Source organism: Pelophylax lessonae (assembly GCF_965119305.1).
Source record: "Pelophylax lessonae genome assembly, chromosome: 1".
Taxonomy (NCBI): domain Eukaryota; kingdom Metazoa; phylum Chordata; class Amphibia; order Anura; family Ranidae; genus Pelophylax; species Pelophylax lessonae.
The window spans coordinates 660332077-660353780 of record NC_138768.1 but is presented as its reverse complement, the minus strand read 5'-3'; the positions used below and the strand labels follow the sequence as shown (position 1 = coordinate 660353780).

General features: G+C 42.7%; 1 long non-coding RNA gene across 1 annotated transcript in view; it reads left to right on the top strand.

Moving 5' to 3' along the window:
- Positions 1-3624: 3624 nt before the first annotated feature.
- LOC309564249 overlaps positions 3625-21704 on the top strand; it is a 30488-nt gene continuing 12408 nt past the window's right edge. The window contains exon 1 of the long non-coding RNA XR_014225749.1: positions 3625-3993. This is a non-coding gene — a long non-coding RNA (uncharacterized lncRNA). The remainder of the gene's footprint in view (positions 3994-21704) is intronic.

Below are 21704 nucleotides of genomic sequence, written 5' to 3'. Positions count from 1 at the left end.
ACAAAATTACAAAAATTATAAAAGTTTCATACCATATAAACCTTTGGTAGCTGGCTCTCTTGATTGTTATTTTGATAAAACACTGGTTAGACAGTGGATGAAAGTTGTTGCCTTGTATATGGGCAACATTAGAGATGCAGGAAGATAGGGTTAGTAAGTATACTGTACTTTCCTGACCCTGGCTTTCTTACTGCAGGGGATACGACCACCAACCTTTTGGTGGGAATCTGGGGAATGCTAAGTACCCCAAACCTTGTTAGAAGAGACTCCAGCAGTGTTCCTTCACCACACCATATGTGACCCAATTCCATTCACTAAAAATAAAAGCCTGTTAACAGGATCACAAGCAGCGGTCACAGACTTTCTACTGAAGTGAAAGACATAGGTTGCAAGAAGAGCTGCATTAGAGGCAAATATATAAAAAATGCTGGGGACCCCGAAATGTTTAGGCGGAACTAAACCCCGCTATACTTAACTCATCTATGTTATGTCCGTTAGCTCACTCATCTGCAGACAATTTTGATTGGTCAGGGCATGAGGAAACTCCTGCGCATGCACTGGGGAGTTAATTCATCCCAGCACCCAGAAGATTCTGCTATCGTGCATTTTACACCTAAAGATAATTGTGAATGAGAAGGTAGGGAACCTTTGTTAGAAGCAAAACATAGTATGCCTCTTGCAAAAAAAAAAAAAACCTAGTCATACATTTTTATTCTTGAGACCCCGTTCAGACAGGGGCGACGTGACTTGCTGGGGCGACCTGTGAAGTTGCGGTGCAAAGCGTGCACCGCGACCTCGGCGCGTCATGCACGGACTTCATATCATTGAAGTCAATGCAGGTCACCCCAAAGTAGTACAGGACCCTTTTTCTAAGTCGGAGCGACTTGTGTCGCTCCTATTAGAACGGGTCCTGTGCTAAACTATGGCAGACGACCCACCGCGACTTGTCAGGCGACTTGGTCGCCTGACAAGTCGTGCTAGTGTGAATGGGGTCTGACAGTTCTGTTTTAATTTGTCCTGAAAACAACACTTGTGCCAGTGTTCCCTCAGAATCGGTACCGGAAGTGACGTTCCACCACAACCCCGTGACGGCCATCTTGGTACAACTCGCGTTCATCCACAGTAAGCCTGCGGTCAGAAGGCGGTAGCAGACATCTTTTTACACCCAGTTAGGTCTTGCATTTTACACTTATTTTTACCAGTAAACTGAGCTTATATAGTAAAATACAGTATTTTGAAATCCATGACACTGTTTTGATTTTGAAGTTTAAAAGCAGCGGCTAGCCTGCTGATCTCACAGGTTTGCTAATCTGACAGAACACCGCAGCTTTTAAAATTCATCCAAACAGTCTGATGGATTTCAAAATACTGTATTTTACTATATTAGCTTAGATTACTGGTAAAAATAAGTGTGAAATGCAAGACTTGGGTGGGTGTAAAAAGATATCCGCTGCCACCTTCTGATTGCAAGCTTACTACGGCTGAGTGCGGGGTGTACCAAGATGGCCGTCGCAGGGTAGTGACAGAACGTCACTTCTGTTACCTAATCTGACGGGTCGACTGCTTCATGCTGTGGAATAAGCAGACACACACAGCACTATATCATTAAAAGTTGGATATCTTTTAGAGCTTATGTCAATAGGCAAATGCATCTTTCCGGGAAATTTAGCTTGCATTTGTGAGGAGGAGGATAATTCTGAGACTGATTAATGTTCTGACGTCCAATGCAGCATCAACCTGCCTCTGCAACCCCATTACATTATATATATATGGAATGGAGTTGGGACATGAACAAATTTCCACTGATAATGTTGCGCCAGTGCCGAAACAAAGCATTTTCACGAGTGCTTGTGCAAGTGCTCTGATACCTTTTTCGTGTGGTGCGATTTGAGCCAATACAAAACGGATGTGCTCAAATAGCACTGCAAAGAATCATAAGTGATTTAAACAGGAATGCAGTGCGATTCCTGTCCGAATCACATGCAGTTTCTGCCACCACTCCTGTGTGAACCCAGGCTTGTCAGTGACTTCAGCCTGGGTTCACAAAGTAGCAGTGTGGGGAACCACATAAAATTCGGACAGGAATCACACTACATTCTTGTTCAAATCCCACGAATCTTTACAGTGCGATTTAAACCTATTCATTTTGTTTAGGCTCAAAGCGCACTGCATGAAAAAAAATAAGTATCGGTAATTGGTATTGACGAGTACTTGAGTTTAAGTATCAGTACTCGCTCTGAAAAAACTTATCGGTGCATTCCTACCACTGAGGCAGGTCTTTATATTGGATACATAAAATGCTATTATGAAGGAAATGGCAGGGGGCCTCACAAAAACATTTTAGGGAGCCAATGTTCCATGACAACTCACAGCAGTTAAATGTCACACACAGGTGGTGATTTTGTGAAGCTTCTCTGCTAGGGATAACCCCAGCATCTGAGGGGTGGCCCAGGAACACCCAGCCATGGGGGGGGGATTGGGGGTCACAGGGACACCCCAGCATCCGTGGGGGGTAGTACCAGGGGTTGCACGGGGATGCCCCAGCATAGGCGGCGGGGGGGCACAGGGACGCCCCAGCATAGGCGGCGGGGGGGGGGGCACGGGGACGCTCCAGCATAGGCGGCGGGGGGGGGGGGGGCACGGGGACGCCCCAGCATAGGCGGCGGGGGGGGGGGGGGGGGCACGGGGACGCTCCAGCATAGGCGTGGGGGCGCACGGGGACGCCCCAGCATAGGCGGGGGGCGCACGGGGACGCCCCAGCATAGGCGGGGGGGGCGCACGGGGGCGCCCCAGCATCCGCCGGGGAGGGGCGCACAGGGACGCCCCAGCATCCGCCGGGGAGGGGCGCACAGGGACGCCCCAGCATCCGCCGGGGAGGGGCGCACAGGGACGCCCCAGCATCCGCCGGGGGGGCGCACAGGGACGCCCCAGCATCCGCCGGGGGGGGCGCACAGGGACGCCCCAGCATCCGCCGGGGGGGGGGGCGCACAGGGACGCCCCAGCATCCGCCGGGGGGGCGCACAGGGACGCCCCAGCATCCGCCGGGGGGGGCGCACAGGGACGCCCCAGCATCCGCCGGGGGGGGGCGCACAGGGACGCCCCAGCATCCGCCGGGGGGGGCGCACAGGGACGCCCCAGCATCCGCCGGGGGGGGCGCACAGGGACGCCCCAGCATCCGCAGGGGGAGGGGGGCATCTATGGTGGAACCCCTTTTGTTTCTGGGGGGAGAGAAGATTGGTGAGCATACAGTCAGCAGAAACACTGCATATGTTGTTCAGCCATTCTGCTCAGAGCATTACAGCAGATGTGTCTACCAAGAGTCGCATTTTAGCGCCTATGTACATCCAGCCCTAGCAGTCTCCTGTCATGTAGGAGGGAGGCCGTACTCCCACCCATGTACCTGTCTGTGAAGCACTATAGGCAGCTCAGTACTATGCGATGCCCCAACCACGATCGCCCCATTCACTAACCATTGTCACTAGAAGGACTTTCAGAGCCCAGCTTATGGTGTGACCAGTCAGAGCAGCCGGTGACTCACTCCCCAGCGTCGGCCGACCTCCCACATCAGGCCAGATGGCAGGCCGTACAGGTGCTCACTTACCGGTGATAAGGCGGGGAGGGGAGTTGCTGCCCCTGAGGCTGCTTGTTGGGAGAGGGGAGACTTGTCGGAAGATATCTTCCTTCCCCCGTATCTCGGTAGTCCCGATGGCTCTCCTCCCCGGGCAGCAACGTGCAATCCACACGAAGAGAAACCGGCCAAGATGGCCGCCACTGACGTTCCTACCCACACCGCCGGCGTGCAGCGCTGCGTCTCACCGTGGAACGCAGGCCCTCCCGGCGCACATGAGTGAGTCGCGGAGATGATGTCATCAGGAGGCTTCCAGCTCGTAGGGACTGCTGGCGGTTATGCAGGGAACCATTTGAAGTGGATATGGTGACGGGGATGAAGTGAGCACTGTGAGAAGACTGCATATGATCTCCGCCCAGTACAAAGTACGTTTGCCATGGAGGAGGGTGGGAGAGCTCCTGTCACTCTGTGCTTCATTCACAATGTTGATGTCATGTTCTCGTTAAGGGTACCTGTCATTGTTAAGCTTGGACCCCCAGGCTTGGCCTTTCATGTTCCAGTGTGTATTGCAAGCCTGCAGTTGGAAATAATCCTTTCATTACTAGTCTTTGGATATTTCCTTTAAAGTAGAACTATAGGCAACATTTTTCCCCTTTTGATAGAGTAAGGGAGGGTTACAATCCCTGCCACATTTTTGTTTATTTTACACCATCTGTGTCCCATTGTGGAGATTTCACTTTCACTTCCTGTGCCATAGCCCAAACAGGAAGTGAGAGGAAATTGCTGCAAATTAAGGAAATTACTCGGGAACCCCCAGAACTAGTGTCCCCATTATAAGATTTCCCGACTATTACTTTTCTGGGGACATCCCCCATATTGGGCATTTTCTTTCACTTTCAATGATAATAGTAAACAGGACAAATAGAGAGGAGGGTGAATCTCTCTAATGGGGGGGAAGGGTGGCACAGATAACAATAAAAACTGACAGGTATTCTAATCCCTCTCCCCTCTATTCAACACATCCAAAAGTTTTGCCTTTAATTATACTTTAACATTCATGTATATTCAAAACTTTTATGTTTTACGTTTAGATAGGTTATTTCCTCTGTGTTCTGTTGGGAAGATTTCTCGTCACTTCCTGTTCCAGAGAAGGAACAGGAAGTGAGAGCAAATTTCCATTAAAGCAATGTTCCAGCCTCCCCCTTCAAAAATTAAAAGTCAGCAGCTACACATACTGCAGCTACTGACTTTTAACCACTTAAGCCCCGGAAGATTTTACCCCCATTCCGACCAGGGGGTATTTTGCGATTCGGCACTGCGTGACTTTAACGGAGAATTGCGCGGTCGTGCGACGCTGTACCTAAACGAATTTGGCGTCCTTTTTTTTCCACAAACAGAGCTTTCTTTTGGCGGTATTTGATCACCTGTGCGATTTTTTGATCACGCGCTATAAACAAAAAAAGAGCGTCCATTTTGCAAAAATAGCAATATTTTTCCCTTTTTTTTATATGAAATTCCCCCCAAAAAAAATGTAAAAATCAAAATTTTTTAAAATTTTCGGCCAATTTGTTTTATGCTACATATGTTTGGTAAAAAAAATCGCAAAAAGCGTATTTTGATTGGTTTGCGCAAAAGTTATTGTGTTTACTAACTAAGGGAAAGATTTTTGTCATTTTTGTTGTTTTTTTTTTTTAACGCGTAATGGCGGCGATCTGCGATTTTTTTTTTTGCGGTACTGCGACATTGCGGCGGACAGATCGGACCCTTGACTGACATTTTTGACACTTTTGGGGTTACCAGTGACATTTCTACAGTAATCAGTGCTATATATATGCACTGTTACTGTAAAAATACACTGGTAGTGAAGGGGTTAACTTTATTTGAGAGGGAGGGGCTGTGTGTGTCCCTAGGGGCGTGATTCTAACTGTGATTGGCTGGGGCTTCAGCTGTATACAGACTGATCAACGGATCTACATAGTAGATCCAGATGATCAGCTCTCATACAGCGAGGAGAATGACAGGCAGCTTGTTTACACAAGCTGCCTGACATTCTCCCTCTCCCCCGCCGATCGCAGAGTGGCCGGCGGACATCGGGTCCGCCGGTCACACGCGCGGGGGGGTCCGTGACCACTCGGGAGCGGGAGCGCGCCTCCGGGGGCGCGCTCGCTCCCTAGACCCTCACAAGCTAGTGACGTAGCCCTACGTCACTTTGCCTGTGAGGGGCTGACCGCCGACGTAGATAGTCGTGTGGCGGTCGGCAAGTGGTTAATATTAGGACACTTACTTGTCCTGGAGTCCAGCGACGTCGGCACCGCAGCCGATGTTTCCGCCGCCATTGCAGGTAAGGGAACCCGGCAGTGAAGCCTTGCGGCTTCACGGGCGGGTCCCTATTGCGCGAAGTGCGATGGGCATTAGGATTGGCTCGGCGGCGGGGGAAGAAGGCGGGGGCCAAACTTCTGAGGGACAGCGCCGTCTCCTGGAAGTAGGGAAGGGTACCCGTCAAAACAGGTACCCGTCTCCCCCCCCCTCCCCCCCAAATGTGTCGGAGGGGGGCGAGGAAACAAATGAGTGGAAGTTCAACTTTTCGGTGGAACTCTGCTTTAAGTTGTCACAAGAAAAGGTTTCTACACTGGAAGGTTATCATCACCTCTTGTTCTGAAAACTATAAAATTCTAGATTTCACCTCACTTTCTGTTCCTGTGACAATCCAATACCTGGAAAAATTCAAAGTGTGGATCTACCTTTAGGGGGTTTAACCCCACACCACTCAATCTAAAACTAAAAAACAAAGTTTACTCTATATACTCACTTTGAGGCGTGTATGGATCTGTACCAGAATGATGTGTGTCCTGTATAGAAGGATGTTCAGTATTTGGGCCAGAATCTTCAACAGTTAAGGAAGGCCATAGATGGAGTAGATTTATTTTCTTCAACTGCAGGTTGCAGTAAAGAAATTCACACTATTCCCCCTATAAACACAGACAGTGCTGACAGGGGAATCCTTCTTGTCGAGTCATTGTGTTCTCGGAGGGGGACAGGGGAAGTCAACAGTGAATATTGCTAGCGGCAATCCTAAGCGAATTTGGCAGGCTGGTTGTACCCAAGTTGATAGATCAGCTTGGTACATTCAGCCTACCCACATATGTTTCGAAACTCAGCCTGCTCCTGCTGAACCTGCCGAGATTCAAACCATCAATGGCCAGGCCTTATGCCTCGTACACACGCAATGGTTATCGGCTGACCGATCGTCCGTCTTTTGTCCTGAGTTGTGTTTTGTTGGTTGGAATGTGCCTAGACTGCACACAAATTTTCTCGGCCAACAAAAATCTACTTCAGAAGTGATGTCATGTGCTGGTTAACTTTCCGTGTGTTTTTTCTTCTCTGAGCATGCCCAGTCTTGCTCATCAGATTTTTGTCAGCTGAAATCTGTACTGACTGACGGAAAATCGGCCGTTGTGTTGACGACCAACAAAAATTTTATAGCCTGCACACCAGATTTTATTCGGCCGAAAGGTCGGAGTCGGTTGTCGAAAGCATCATACTAACAAGCCGAAGATCGGACGTTGGCCGAAAATTCCCGGCCAATAATCGATGCGTGTGTACGAGGCATTAGGGTCTACTGTTACATTTTCAGAGGTCTTTCCTGTCCATAATGGACAACAAAAGAAAGTACTTCGTATGACAGAGTTAAAGGATTGATGCAAAGCTGAAGGTTTTGGTTATGTTGGTTAGTGGTGCACCAAAGTGAAAACTCTGGACCAAAACCGAAAATTTAGGACGTGCAAACCTAAACTGAAGAGTTAAAAAAAAAAAAAAATATATATATATTTATATATATATTAGGGATGCACCGAATGTTCGGCAACCAAAATCATTCGGCCGAAAATAGCCAAAAAAGCAATTTCGGTGTTCGGCCGAATAAGTAAATAGGCCGAATAAAATTTTGCCGAACAATGATGTTCTTAATGACGCGGATGGTGGGTCGGTAAGCCCAGATTGCGGGTCCCCGACCGGCGACCCGCCATCCCCGAGCATCACTGTAAACATAGCCGGAGGCACTACAGGAAGCAGAGCCGATGCTTCCTGTATAGCCGCTTAGCGCCGGCTTCTGTCACAGGCGGAGTGATACCAAATGTACTCCGCCTCCGCCTGTGACAGGGCACAGGAGCCATACAGCAAACATCGACTCTGCAGATGGGAGGGAGGGAGGTAAGGAGAGACATGAGAGGACAGAGACACGAGAGGACAAGAGAGAGAGTGAGAGGACAAGAGAGGACAAGAGAGAGGACAAGAGAGAGAGAGAGACATGAGAGGACAAGAGAGAGAGAGAGACATGAGAGGACAAGAGAGAGAGAGAGGACAAGAGAGAGAGACATGAGAGGACAAGAGAGAGAGAGACATGAGAGGACAAGAGAGAGAGAGTGAGAGGACGAGAGAGAGAGAGACATGAGAGGACAAGAGAGAGAGAGTGAGAGGACGAGAGAGAGAGAGAGAGAGACATGAGAGGACAAGAGAGAGAGACATGAGAGGACAAGAGAGAGAGACATGAGAGGACAAGAGAGAGAGACATGAGAGGACAAGAGAGAGAGAGGACAAGAGAGAGAGAGACAAGAGAGAGAGTGAGAGGACGAGAGAGAGTGAGAGGACGAGAGAGAGTGAGAGGACGAGAGAGAGAGGACAAGAGAGAGAGTGAGAGGACAAGAGAGAGAGTGAGAGGACAAGAGAGAGAGTGAGAGGACAAGAGAGAGAGATAGACATGAGAGGACAAGAGAGAGAGATAGACATGAGAGGACAAGAGAGAGAGATAGACATGAGAGGACAAGAGAGAGAGATAGACATGAGAGGACAAGAGAGAGAGATAGACATGAGAGGACAAGAGAGAGAGAGACATGAGAGGACAAGAGAGAGAGAGACATGAGAGGAGGAGAGAGAGAGACATGAGAGGACGAGAGAGAGAGACATGAGAGGACGAGAGAGAGAGACATGAGAGGACAAGAGAGAGAGAGTGAGAGGACAAGAGAGAGAGAGAGAGAGAGACATGAGAGGACAAGAGAGAGAGAGAAAGACATGAGAGGACAAGAGAGAGAGACATGAGAGGACAAGAGAGAGAGACATGAGAGGACAAGAGAGAGAGACATGAGAGGACAAGAGAGAGAGAGTGAGAGGACAAGAGAGAGAGAGAGAGTGAGAGGACAAGAGAGAGAGAGACATGAGAGGACAAGAGAGAGAGAGGACAAGAGAGAGAGAGTGAGAGGACATTTAATTTTTACCATTTAATTATTGTAATGGTGAAAAAATTGGCAAAATAAATGGAAAAAATGCGAAACACCGCGTTCGGTCTTCGGCCAAGCATTTCATTATTATTCGGCTTCGGCTTCTGCCAAGAATTTCATTTCGGTGCATCCCTTTTATATATATATATATATATATATATATATATTATTATACATTTTTTTTTTCTAACTTTTTATTAAAAACTAAATTTTTAATGAATTTAAATGAATATGAATTTATTTTTGACCATTCCCAGCACTTAGTTTCGGCCAATAATATTCAGGAATCATTATCTGCCAGATGCTAATAACCCTATTTTCAGCAACCAATATATTGGTACATCCCTAATGTAAGTTATGATGCTATCCGGTAATCTGACATTGAGCTGTACAAGAAAGATGGTCTACTCTGCACCCCTCACACAAGGGCACTGAGCTTCTTAGTGTGGTGGAATTTAGGAAATGCATTTAAACTGAAAAATGGGGGCAGAGATGTAATTGAGCATTTCTGTCCCCAGCAGGTTAAAGAGGTTGCAAACCCAAAAAAATGTTTTTTTTTTTCAACCTGAAAGAGAAACACATAATGAGCTAGTATGCATTGCATACTAGCTCATTATGAAATACCTTAGAACGAGCCCCCGCCGTGCCGCCCGCTTACCGGTATGATGGGCGACATGTTCAATCGCCCGTCTTCCTGGATCGCGGCATCCGGCCATCTGATTGGCCGGACCCGCGGTGACGTTACTCCCGCGCACATGCGCGGGAGCTGACGGTCACAGCACAGGGCTCTGAAGGAACGGCACCAGCGGCCGTTCCTTCAGAGCGCATGCGCCAGTGACGTCACTGGCTGCATGCAAAGTAAATATCTCCTAAACGGTACATGTTTAGGAGATATCTACAGTACCTATAGATAGGCTTACCTATAGGTAAAAGTTGCAGAGGAGGGATTACTTCCTCTTTAAAACATATGTGAGGGTTTGTGTTGCTAAGGACTCGGCTGATGGGGTGGCCACTTAAGTTAAAGTTTCTGACAGTAAAAATAAAGCAGTAGATAGTAGTGTTTGTCATGTTGTGCACTAATGGTCGTAGTTTAGACCAGTGTTTCTCAACCTTTTTTAAGTCAAGGCACCCTTTAAAAATTATAAACAGTCTCGAGGCACCCCATTCTACAATGTAAATGCTATTTTATCTATCCACACAAGTAGGACACCCAGCGTTAGTATCAGTGTGCAAAAGTATTTGCTTTGGTAGAATAAATCACCTATGACTAGTATTCCAATGTTTCTCTTCTCCCTCAATTTCTCTCCATCACTCATCTAATGTGACTCTTATGCTGACTGAAAGAGGCAGGGGATGGTCAAACAAGGATGCTGTGCAGGCAACTGACATCCTCTATATATCAACTGATGATACCATTGGTCGTTAGAATGCCGGCTGCTAAAAGGTTTTAATGGTGCACAATGAAAACCTGTGACTTTGTGTAACTAAAAGGCAGGTTTCATCCACACACTGGCTTGTATACAGATTTTGAGCAATTTTTTAGGCATTTTGCCAAGGCACCCCTGAAGAGACCTCAAGGCACCCCATGGTGCTTGTGCACCCTTGTTGAAAAAGGCTGGTTTAGACAACAAGCTTTGTGAGCTGACATATCTTATGTCTAGGGACAACTTGGACCTTGTTGCAGTTGCAGGGACGTGGTTCAAGAATTTAAATTAAACAACTATAACCAGGGTACACACCATACAGGAACAACAGAACAGGGAAGAGGGGAGGTAGAGTTGCCAAATATGTCAAAAATAGCATAATGCTAACATTAAAGCAGACCTTCAATCATTTTTTCATCTTTCCATCTTTTAAATCTTCTGCGCTTTGTTGTTTTAACTTTGGATAGTAAAACTTTTTTTTCTCTGCCAGTAAAAACCCTATACAGCCCACATCCTTTTTCTTATCTGGTAATTAGCCCAGGCTAATGACATCATGCACAGCTCTCTCACTCTCGTAAGAGTATGCCAGCACGGGAGGAGGGGTGAGTAATAGGAGAGTCAAGGAGGGTTGCAGAGCTGGAGGGGGCTGGATGAGGGCGGAGATAACAGGAGACTGCAGAGATCCATGAGTATTCATCAAGAGAGGAGAAATGTGCAGGCAAGCAGTGGCGTGAATGTGTCTGTCTGTTAGAGCTGCACGATTATGGCAAAAATGAGAACACTATTTTCTTTGCTTAGAATGAAGATCACGATTCTCACGGTTCTCAAAATCTTTTTTTTTTTTCGGATATATATATATACTTTTTTTTTTTTTCTGTTAACCATTTGAAATAAAGCTGTGACTAGGATTGCCGCCCCCCTCCTCTGTCATGGATTACCCCTGGGTACTGCTGGTTGGTGGGACCATTTCCAGATGGATCAGGCAGACGGTGGTGCTGGCCTACTCAAATAAGGGTCAGGTTCCTCCTTTCCCTGTTGAGGCGCATTCTAGGAGGGCACTCAGTGCCCCCTGGGCCTTCCGTCATCAAGCATCAGTGGTTAAGGTTTGCAAAGCAGCCACCTGGGTGTTGCCAGAGTCCTCCATTTCCATGACTACCCATAGTTTGGCCTGGGCATGACAATACCAGTCAATCAGTCTGGTTAAATGAACTTCTCTAAAGTAGGCCTTCACATCTGGCAGCCCCAACCCCCCACTAGACTTCGGTAGATAAAGGAGCTGGAGCTGAATTTGTGTTCTCCAATGGGACCAAACAAACTCCCGGGAAAAGGCGTACATGCATTTGAAGAAGAGAGATGGGAGACACACGGGGAGAGCCTGCATCAAGTACAGTATTTTGGAAAGGATAGTCATTTTAAGAGCGTTGCAACGACCGAACCATGTCGGGGGGAGAGAGTGCCAGTGGGTTAGGTCCTTCTTAATTTGCGAAAGAAGGGGGTCAAAGTTTGCCATGTTCAGGGCCTCAGGATCAGGTGTGATGTTTACTCCAAGGTAGCGAATAGAGTCTGTCGCTACGGCCTGGCTATTGAAAACCAGGTGCTGAAGGACAGAGGACTGTCGAAGTCGGTGATTCCTACGTTGTTAAAAGCTAGGAAATCTACCTCTAGGAATGTTTATCATAGAGTTTGGAAGGCGTACATTACTTGGTGCAGGGCTTGACAAATTTTCCTGAAATCTAGGAGCCAGCTAATAAAATTAAGAACCAGTTTTTTTTTTTTCTTTTAAACAAACAACCAAGCTTTATTTCCAAAAAATAACATACTAAATTTACACATAAAGACGACTAGAACCCCACTCTCCTCTATAGCGCAATCGGATGGAAACAGACCGTCTGTTTCCATCCGATGCCATCTGATCCGACCCATGGGATGGATAGAAAATAGAACCACCATCCGTCTGTTTTTGGCAGACAGGATCAGATGGCGGCCGAGATTACCGCTCCATAGAGGAGACTGAAGGGTCCCATCAGGTCTGCCTGAGAAACTGACAGGCGGACCTGATCAGACAGTCCGTGTGAAAGGGGCCTTCGGCTGTGGTATGGCGATGAGGAAAAAAAAAATTATATTATATAATATATAATTTTTTATTTTTTTTATAATTGAAAAAAGAAAAATATTTTTTTTTAATAATCATAAAAAAAGAAAAATAATTATTTTTTTTAAATAATTAAAAAAAATAAATTAATAATAATTAAAAATAATAATAACCACACTCCCTGTCCACTTACCTTTTAACCCCTTGCCTACAGTACACTTTCACCCTCTTCCTGCCCAGACTGATTTTCAGCTTTCAGCGCTCTCACACTTTGAATGACAATTACTCAGTCATGCAACACTGTACCCATAAAAAAATTGTGTCCCTTTTTTCACACAAATAGAGCTTTCTTTTGATGGTATTTAATCACTACTGGGTTTTTTATTTTTTGTGCTATAAATAAAAAAAGACAGAAAATATTGTGAAAAAACGCATTTTTCTTTGTTTCTGTCATAAAATTTAGCAAATGAGTAATTTTTCTTCACAAATTTTGGCCAAAATTTATACTTCTACTTATCTTTGGTAAAAATAACCCAAATAAGTGTATATTATTTGGTCTTTGTGAAAGTTATAGAGTTCACAAGTTATGGTGCTAATCATTGAAAATTGATCACACTTGACCACACCTGATGTACTGAAGGCCTATCTCATTTCTTGAGACACTAAAAAGTCAGTAAAGTACAAATACCCCCCAAATTACCCCTTTTTGGAAAGTAGACATTCCAAGGTATTTAATAAGGGGCATGGTGAGTTTTTTGACGTTGTAATTTTTTCCCTCAACTCTTTGAAAAATGAAGATTTTTTTTTTTTTTTTTTTACAAATTGAAGTATTAACAGGTTTCTTCTCTCACACAGCATATGTACAGGTCCTTCTCAAAAAATTAGCATATTGTGATAAAGTTCATTATTTTCTGTAATGTACTGATAAACATTAGACTTTCATATATTTTAGATTCATTACACACAACTGAAGTAGTGCAAGCCTTTTATTGTTTTAATATTGATGATTTTGGCATACAGCTAATGAAAACCCAAAATTCCTATCTCAAATAATTAGCATATTTCATCCGACCAATAAAAAAAAAGTGTTTTTAATACAAAAATAGTCAACCTTCAAAAAATGATGTTCAGTTATGCACTCAATACTTGGTTGGGAATCCTTTTTTCAGAAATGACTGCTTCAATGCGGCCTGGCATGGAGGCAATCAGCCTGTGGCACTGCTGAGGTGTTATGGAGGCCCAGGATGCTTCGATAGCGGCCTTGAGCTCATCCAGAGTGTTGGGTCTTGCGTCTCTCAACTTTCTCTTCACAACATCCCACAGATTCTCTATGGGGTTCAGGTCAGGAGAGTTGGCAGGCCAATTGAGCACAGTAATACCATGGTCAGTAAACCATTTACCAGTGGTTTTGGCACTGTGAGCAGGTGCCAGGTCGTGCTGAAAAATGAAATCTTCATCTCCATAAAGCTTTTCAGCAGATGGAAGCATGAAGTGCTCCAAACTCTCCTGATAGCTAGCTGCATTGACTCTGCCCTTGATAAAACACAGTGGACCAACACCAGCAGATGACTGAAGCTGACTGTGGGTACTTGACACTGGACTTCAGGCATTTTGGCATTTCCCTCTCCCCAGTCTTCCTCCAGACTCTGGCACCTTGATTTCCGAATGACATGCAAAATTTGCTTTCATCCGAAAAAGTACTTTGGACCACTGAGCAACAGTCCAGTGCTGCTTCTCTGTAGCCCAGGTCAGGCGCTTCTGTCGCTGTTTCTGGTTCAAAAGTGGCTTGACCTGGGGAATGTGGCACCTGTAGCCCATTTCCTGCACACGCCTGTACACGGTGGCTCTAGATGTTTCTACTCCAGACTCATTCCACTGCTTCCGCAGGTCCCCCAAGGTCTGGAATCGGTCCTTCTCCACAATCTTCCTCAGGGTCCGGTCACCTCTTCTCGTTGTGCAGCGTTTTCTGCCACACTTTTTCCTTCCCACAGACTTCCCACTGAGGTGCCTTGATACAGCACTCTGGGAACAGCCTATTCGTTCAGAAATTTCTTTGTGTCTTACCCTCTTGCTTCAGGGTGTCAATGATGGCCTTCTGGACAGCAGTCAGGTCGGCAGTCTTACCCATGATTGCGGTTTTGAGTAATGAACCAGGCTGGGAGTTTTTAAAAGCCTCAGGAATCTTTTGCAGGTGTTTAGAGTTAATTAGTTGATTCAGATGATTAGGTTAATAGCTCGTTTAGAGAACCTTTTCATGATATGCTAGTTTTTTGAGATAGGAATTTTGGGTTTTCATGAGCTGTATGCCAAAATCATCAATATTAAAACAATAAAAGGCTTGCACTACTTCAGTTGTGTGTAATGAATCTAAAATATATGAAAGTCTAATATTTATCAGTACATTACAGAAAATAATGAACTTTATCACAATATGCTAATTTTTTGAGAAGGACCTGTATACTTGCAACTACACCCCAAAACACATTCTACTACTCCTCCTGAGTATGGCGATACCACATGTGTGAGACTTTTTCACAGCCTGGCCACATACAGAGGCCTAACATCCAAGTAGCACCGTCCGGCATTCTAGGAGCACAAATTACACATATAATTTCCTGACAACCTATCGCACTTTTGAAGGCCCTGGAGCACCAGGACAATGGAAACCCCTATAAAATGACCCCATTTTGGAAAGCAAACAGCCCAAAGTATAATTTTTGAGGCATAATGAGTCTTTTGAATATGTCATTTTTTTCCACAAGTTTTTGGAAAATGTGGAAAGAAAATGAAAACGCATTTTTTTTACACAAAGCTGTCCATTTATGCAATATTTCTAACACATAGCATGTACATAGCAAAAATTGCACCCCAAAATACATTCTGCTATTCCTCCTGAGTATGGCGATAGCACATGTGTAACACTTTTACACAGCCTAGCCACATACAGAGGCCTAACATCCAAGTAGCACTTTTCACAAAGTTGTCCATTTATCCACTTTAAGACTGGGCCTATTTTTGACACTTGGTGTTTACAAGCTAAAATCATTTTTTTTGCTAGAAAACTACTTAGAACCCCCCAAACATTATATATATTTTTTTTTAGCAGAGACCCTAGAGAATAAAATGGAGATCGTTGCAATATTTTTCATCACACCATATTTGCGCAGCAGTCTTCCAAATGCAATTTTTTTGAAAAAAATTCACTTTTTTGAACTAAAAAATAAGAAAACAGTAAATTTAGCCCAATTTTTTTCCATAATGTGAAAGATAGTGTTACGCCGAGTAATTAGATACCCAACATGTCATGCTTCAAAATTGCGCATGCTCACAGAATGACGCCAAACATTGGTACTTAAAAATCCCCATAGGCAACATTTTAAAAATTTCTGCAGGTTACCAGCTTAGAGTTACAGAGGAGGTCTAGGGCTCAAATTATTGCTCTCGCTCTAACGATCGCGGAGATACCTCACATGTATGGTTTGAACATAGTTTACATATGTGGGCAGGACTTGCGTATGCGTTTGCTTCTGCGCGCGAGGTAACGGGGGACAGGGCGCTTTAATTTTTTTTTTTCCTATTTATTTTATTTATTATTTTTTTATTTTTACACAGTTTAAAAAAAAAAACACCTTTGTGGATTAATTTACTTTGAGAAGCACAAACACTTCTGAATTGAAATTGCACTGGTATGCACTTTTCTTTGCTAATTGCACCAATAGTAGATCATATATATATTTGTAGCAATTTTTAATCACATATATTACACTTTAAATCACCTATTAATTTTTATAACACGTGATATATTAAGATTACCAGCGCCTTTTTACCTATGATATATACCTATTTATTGTTTTATTACAATTAAAAGGGCAGCAGGTTCAACAATCTTTTATTTAAAGGGCCAGGCGCCTTCTCTTTTCTTTTTATTGCTATTTTAGATACTCTGTATCTATTGAATGGCAGCCGGCTCTAAAGCAACTGAGAAAATGGATGTATTTAACTTATTAAAAGAAAGAACCTATAACTCTAGTGAGATCTTCCAACAAAGATCAATTAATGAGGTTAATATGTCCCAAAATTTTAAACAGCTACAATATAATTTGGAGAGACAAATAAGAACCTGGTGGGATATCACTACCTTTGATAGGTACATAGAGGAAGATATTACCCCCAGACGCCTTAGATGGGATGTCAATCCCAATGATGGAATAGAGGACAAAACCTCTATGGAGGAATGGTTCAAATTTTTCAATAATAAAGAGAAACAACTAATGGAACTCTTAACTAAAAGGAGGAAAACCAAACTCAGTATTATAGAATCAAAAATACAAATAATTAAAGAAAAACTAGCTCCACTCAACGAGACCCAAGAATATAAAGATAAAATAACAATGATGCAAAAACATATCGCACAATATGACATTGAGATAAAAAGGAAAAAAATAAAGAAATACCAACGTGACATAGAAGATTACAAAAAGGGTGTGGTTTACAAATGGCAAGAAGTAATAGGTACTAATTCAAGGGAATCATCCCCAGAAAGGGAACCTAATAGCCTGGACGTAAGATACAACCTTATGAAAGACTTCAGGGTAACACCACATAGAAATATAAGGAGAGAAGAGATGACTCCCATCATTTGTGAAGATGACGAGGGGGACACTACTGCCAATACCATCTTGATACCCACAAGTAATAGATTCTCACCCTTAAGGAATAGAGAAGAATTCTCTACTCCTAGATATATGGAACACCCAAAAATAAGGGAAAATCATAACTATGAACGGAGGAACTCCAACTCTACACCCTATACACCCCAACATACCTTCCAACAACCCCAATTTAAGCCGGTGAGAGGGAGAGGCAGAGGGAGAGGAAGAGGACGGGGAAGAGGGAGAGGATATAAGAAAAATAACTATCAATATGATAATTATAACAATTACCAACAACAAAGAGGAGGAGAAAGACAGACAACATATAGAAATGACCAAGAATATTATCAACCGCCGGGCAGATTAAGACAGGAACCCTCGGGAATGTATAGAGAGAGAGAACGACTCCCTTCCCATCAGGAATATAGGAACAACCAACATCATTACTCATACCCCTCAGATGGCCAAAGACCAGGACCTTCAGAACACTATATCTACCCTCATCCCAATGATGGACAAAAGCCAGGTCCCTCGGGACAATTCAAGCAACAGGGGGAAGAGAGGTCTTGGAAAGACAATTATTGGGCCAACATGCGGGAAAACGCAAAAAAAGAGGATGTAGAGGAGGGAGAAAGAAAACGGAAAAGGGACGTCTAGAGCAAGGGATATTCAATTTAGCAGGGGTGGAACTTACACCATCAGAATTGAAAATATTACAAGAGGGACTGAAATTTGCCCCTGCTAAATCTCTAGATCATTTTGAGACTTTTATCGATCTAGAAAAGTTTACACGAAAACTTAATATTAAGAAATTTTTTGCGGAACAACACAAGAAAGGGATAGGAGGAGAGGAAGAAACAGAATACCAACATACCCAACTTCGGAACAAATCAGTTTTTAATCCTAAATCCAGTACCTACCAATATATCCAAGTGTTCAGGAATATTGTTCAAAAAGAGGTACAGATGATGAAAAGGAAGCCAACTAAAAATACAAAGGAAGTTTGGGAAGCCATCAGAAGTTTGGAAGAAAAGAAGAATATCATTATTAGAGCAGCTGATAAAGGAGGGGGTCTAGTGATTCTCAAAAAAGAAGATTATATCAAGGAACTGGATCGTATTGTAAATGATGAAGATACATATGTTAAATTACCTGGAAATCCTACAAATAAATTGAAAGCCAAAATGATACAGTGGATTAATAAAGGGATGAAAAAGGGCCTCCTGAACAAAAAAGAAGGAAAATACCTGAATATTAAAGCCCCTCGTATGCCGGTGATATATCAAATCCCCAAGATTCATAAAAATCTACAGCAGCCACCGGGAAGACCCATAATCAGTGGCATAGAATCTTTATATGCTAGGATGGGTGAATATTTGGATACATTTTTTCAGCCTATAGCTGCTATTGGAAAATCCTTTTTAAAGGATACCAAGGAAACATTAACCTCACTAGTGGACATAAATATCACCGAAAATACAATATTGGCATCGATCGATGTGGAATCATTATATACGAACATCAGACAGAAGGATGCATCAAGGGCTATCAAATGGGCCTTAGAAAAATACACCAATTTAAAGGAACCACAAAGAGATTTCCTATTGGAAGGCCTGAATATGGCTATGTCAAATCATCATTTTTGGTATAAGAATGAGTACTATAACCAAATAAAGGGTGTAGCTATGGGAGCACGTTATGCTCCCAGCGTAGCAAATATATTTTTAGCCAAATGGGAAGAGGAGGATATCTACTCAAAACTTCCACAACAACTGAAGTATTACCGCCGATATCTTGATGATATCTTGGTTGTGTGGGAAGGATCGCAAGAATCCCTGGAACATTTCTTCAAGAAAATGAATAAAAACAAATATCAGATCAAATTTACAGGTAATATGGACAAAAATACAGTGCAATTTCTCGACTTGGAGATCTTTAAGCACAACGGCACTTTAAACACCAGAACCTTCTTTAAAAAGGTGGATACTAATGGCTACATCTCTAAGAGGAGTTGCCATCACCCGGCTTGGATACAAGCGATACCAAAAGGGCAATTCACCCGAATTAGAAGGAATTGTACAGATTTAAAAGACTACAATACACAGACAGATAAATTAATAGAAAGATTCAGAGAAAAGGGATACAAAGAGAAAGACCTGAGAATCACACAAAAGAAAATATCCGAATTGAAGAGAGAAGACCTCCTAAAGAATAAGAAGAAAAAGAAGAAAGAAAACCCAAACTTTGAACTAGCTTTTATTACGGGATTCAACACCCAATACAAAGAGGTTGAAAAATGCATAAAGAAAAATTGGCACATCCTATTAAGGGATGACACTTTAAAAACACTCCTCCCAAAGAATCCAAAATTTATTTATAAAAGAGCCCCGGGACTACGGAATATCCTATCAAAAAATGTTCCAGACCCACCAAAAAAACCACAAATGTTTTTCGCAAAAAATGGCTTCTATAGGTGCAGAAGATGTAAAGCATGCAGGACAAGCAGATTTAAGAAAAGGATTGAACACAAGTTCTTCTCCGCGGACAATCGGGAATTTGAGATTAAAAAATTCATCACCTGCGACACTAGATTTGTTACATACATGTGTACTTGCCCTTGCGGATTAAAATACATCGGACGCACGACCCGCACTTTAGCAATTAGGATAGGAGAACATGTCGATAACATAAAGAAAGGCTTCAAAAAGCACAGCCTGTCCAATCACTTCAGAATTTTCCACAACCAAGATCCCTCCCTCCTTTGGTTCTGTGGAATTGACAAAATATTCAGTCATTGGAGAGGCTCAGATATGCGAAAAATGATATCGCAGAACGAAACCGCATGGATCCATAGACTAAAAACATTAAAACCCATGGGGTTAAATGCAGACATAGACCTTAATTGCTTTTTAAATAATTTTTAGGAATTTAATTGATTATATCCCTTGCCTTTAGATAATATATCTCATATTTATATTTTATATATCCATTTTATATATATATTTTTTTAATTACAAATTATGGATTTTTATATAGATAATATTATTTTAAAAAATTTATAATGTACACTGTACCTTTTTAATAAGCATATGTCCCTATAAATTAATATCTATGTCCATAAGAATGATAAAATAAAAAATAATTGTTCCTATATATGGCCACTAGATGGAGTTATAGTCCCGAATTACACTAAAAAGAATGTAGGAAAAATTAGATGACCACTAGATGGCGTCAATTAAAGATATATATTTTTTTATTTTTTATTTTATAATGTCTAATTTCAATTTTATTTATAATGTTTTATTAATAAAGATTTAATACTAGATATAAATAGTTTTATAATTGTGGGAAATACATTATGTGTTTTTAAGAATTATTGGATGTGAATTGCTGTTGCGGGGAATAGGAATATACCCGGGCGATTTGCAGCAAATGTCAAATACACATAAAATAAAAGGGTCACGTAATAAATCGATACCATCCTGTTAAATATACAGATCGGCACTTAATGTCAATAAAAATAAATGAATGGCGCTACAAAAGCAAAATTAAACACCGGCCAATCATAATAGAGATAGCGATACTTAAGATGTGACTGACAGGGCCAGCACAGACTGCCTGAGGACGCTCGTTAAGCGAAATGCATTGTGGTCAATGCTAACCCGGAAGTAACACACAGAGGCATTCGGAACAGAGGCTGGGATACACATCCACCGCTGCAATACAAAGAAAGGGGGAAAGGAGATACAGGGTGCTGCAGATCCCCGGAGAATATCTTCCTAAGACCCAAAAAAACGATTTTGTACTGCCGAATTGCCCAGTGCCAGGAGGGCACAACAAATAGTAAGAGGCTAATTGTCACCTTATAGTGTATGTTTTTTGGAGAATAAAACAGTATTTCACTATTGGAGGCTATTTGTTCTTCTATATCTTTATGTGTATGGGGGGACTACATGGTCCAACTCGAGTAATATAGGAGCCAGAGATCCAAGCAATCGAGGAGAGGTCTGATCCACCCAATAAAGGGATCACAGGCGTTGGGGGTCCTTGTGACCTGCTGCTAGCTGGTAAGAGGCCACGGTTGTCACATCCCAGCACCTGGAGCACTGTGAATGGATTAATAAGAATTCACCAAGCACAATTTTGATTGCATGCTATTGCTTGGACTTTTAAACACTACTTGGAGCACATTTATATATTTATACTTTTTTATATATTCTTATGTGATTTTTTTATATATCCTTATGTGATTTTTGTATGGAATTCTTTATATATTTATTTATTGGTTCACTGATCCACACCTTTGTGGATTAATTTACTTTGAGAAGCACAAGCACTTCTTAATTGACGGTTGTCACATCCCAGCACCTGGAGCACTGTGAAGGGATTAATAAGAATCCACCAAGCACAATTTTGATTGCATGCTATTGCCTGGATTTTTAAACACTACTTGGAGCACATTTATATATTTATATTTTTATATATTCTTATGTGATTTTTGTATGGAATTCTTTATATATCTATTTATTGGTTCACTGATCCACACCTTTGTGGATTAATTTACTTTGAGAAGCACAAACACTTCTGAATTGAAATTGCACTGGTATGCACTTTTCTTTGCTAATTGCACCAATAGTAGATCATATATATATTTGTAGCAATTTTTAATCACATATATTACACTTTAAATCACCT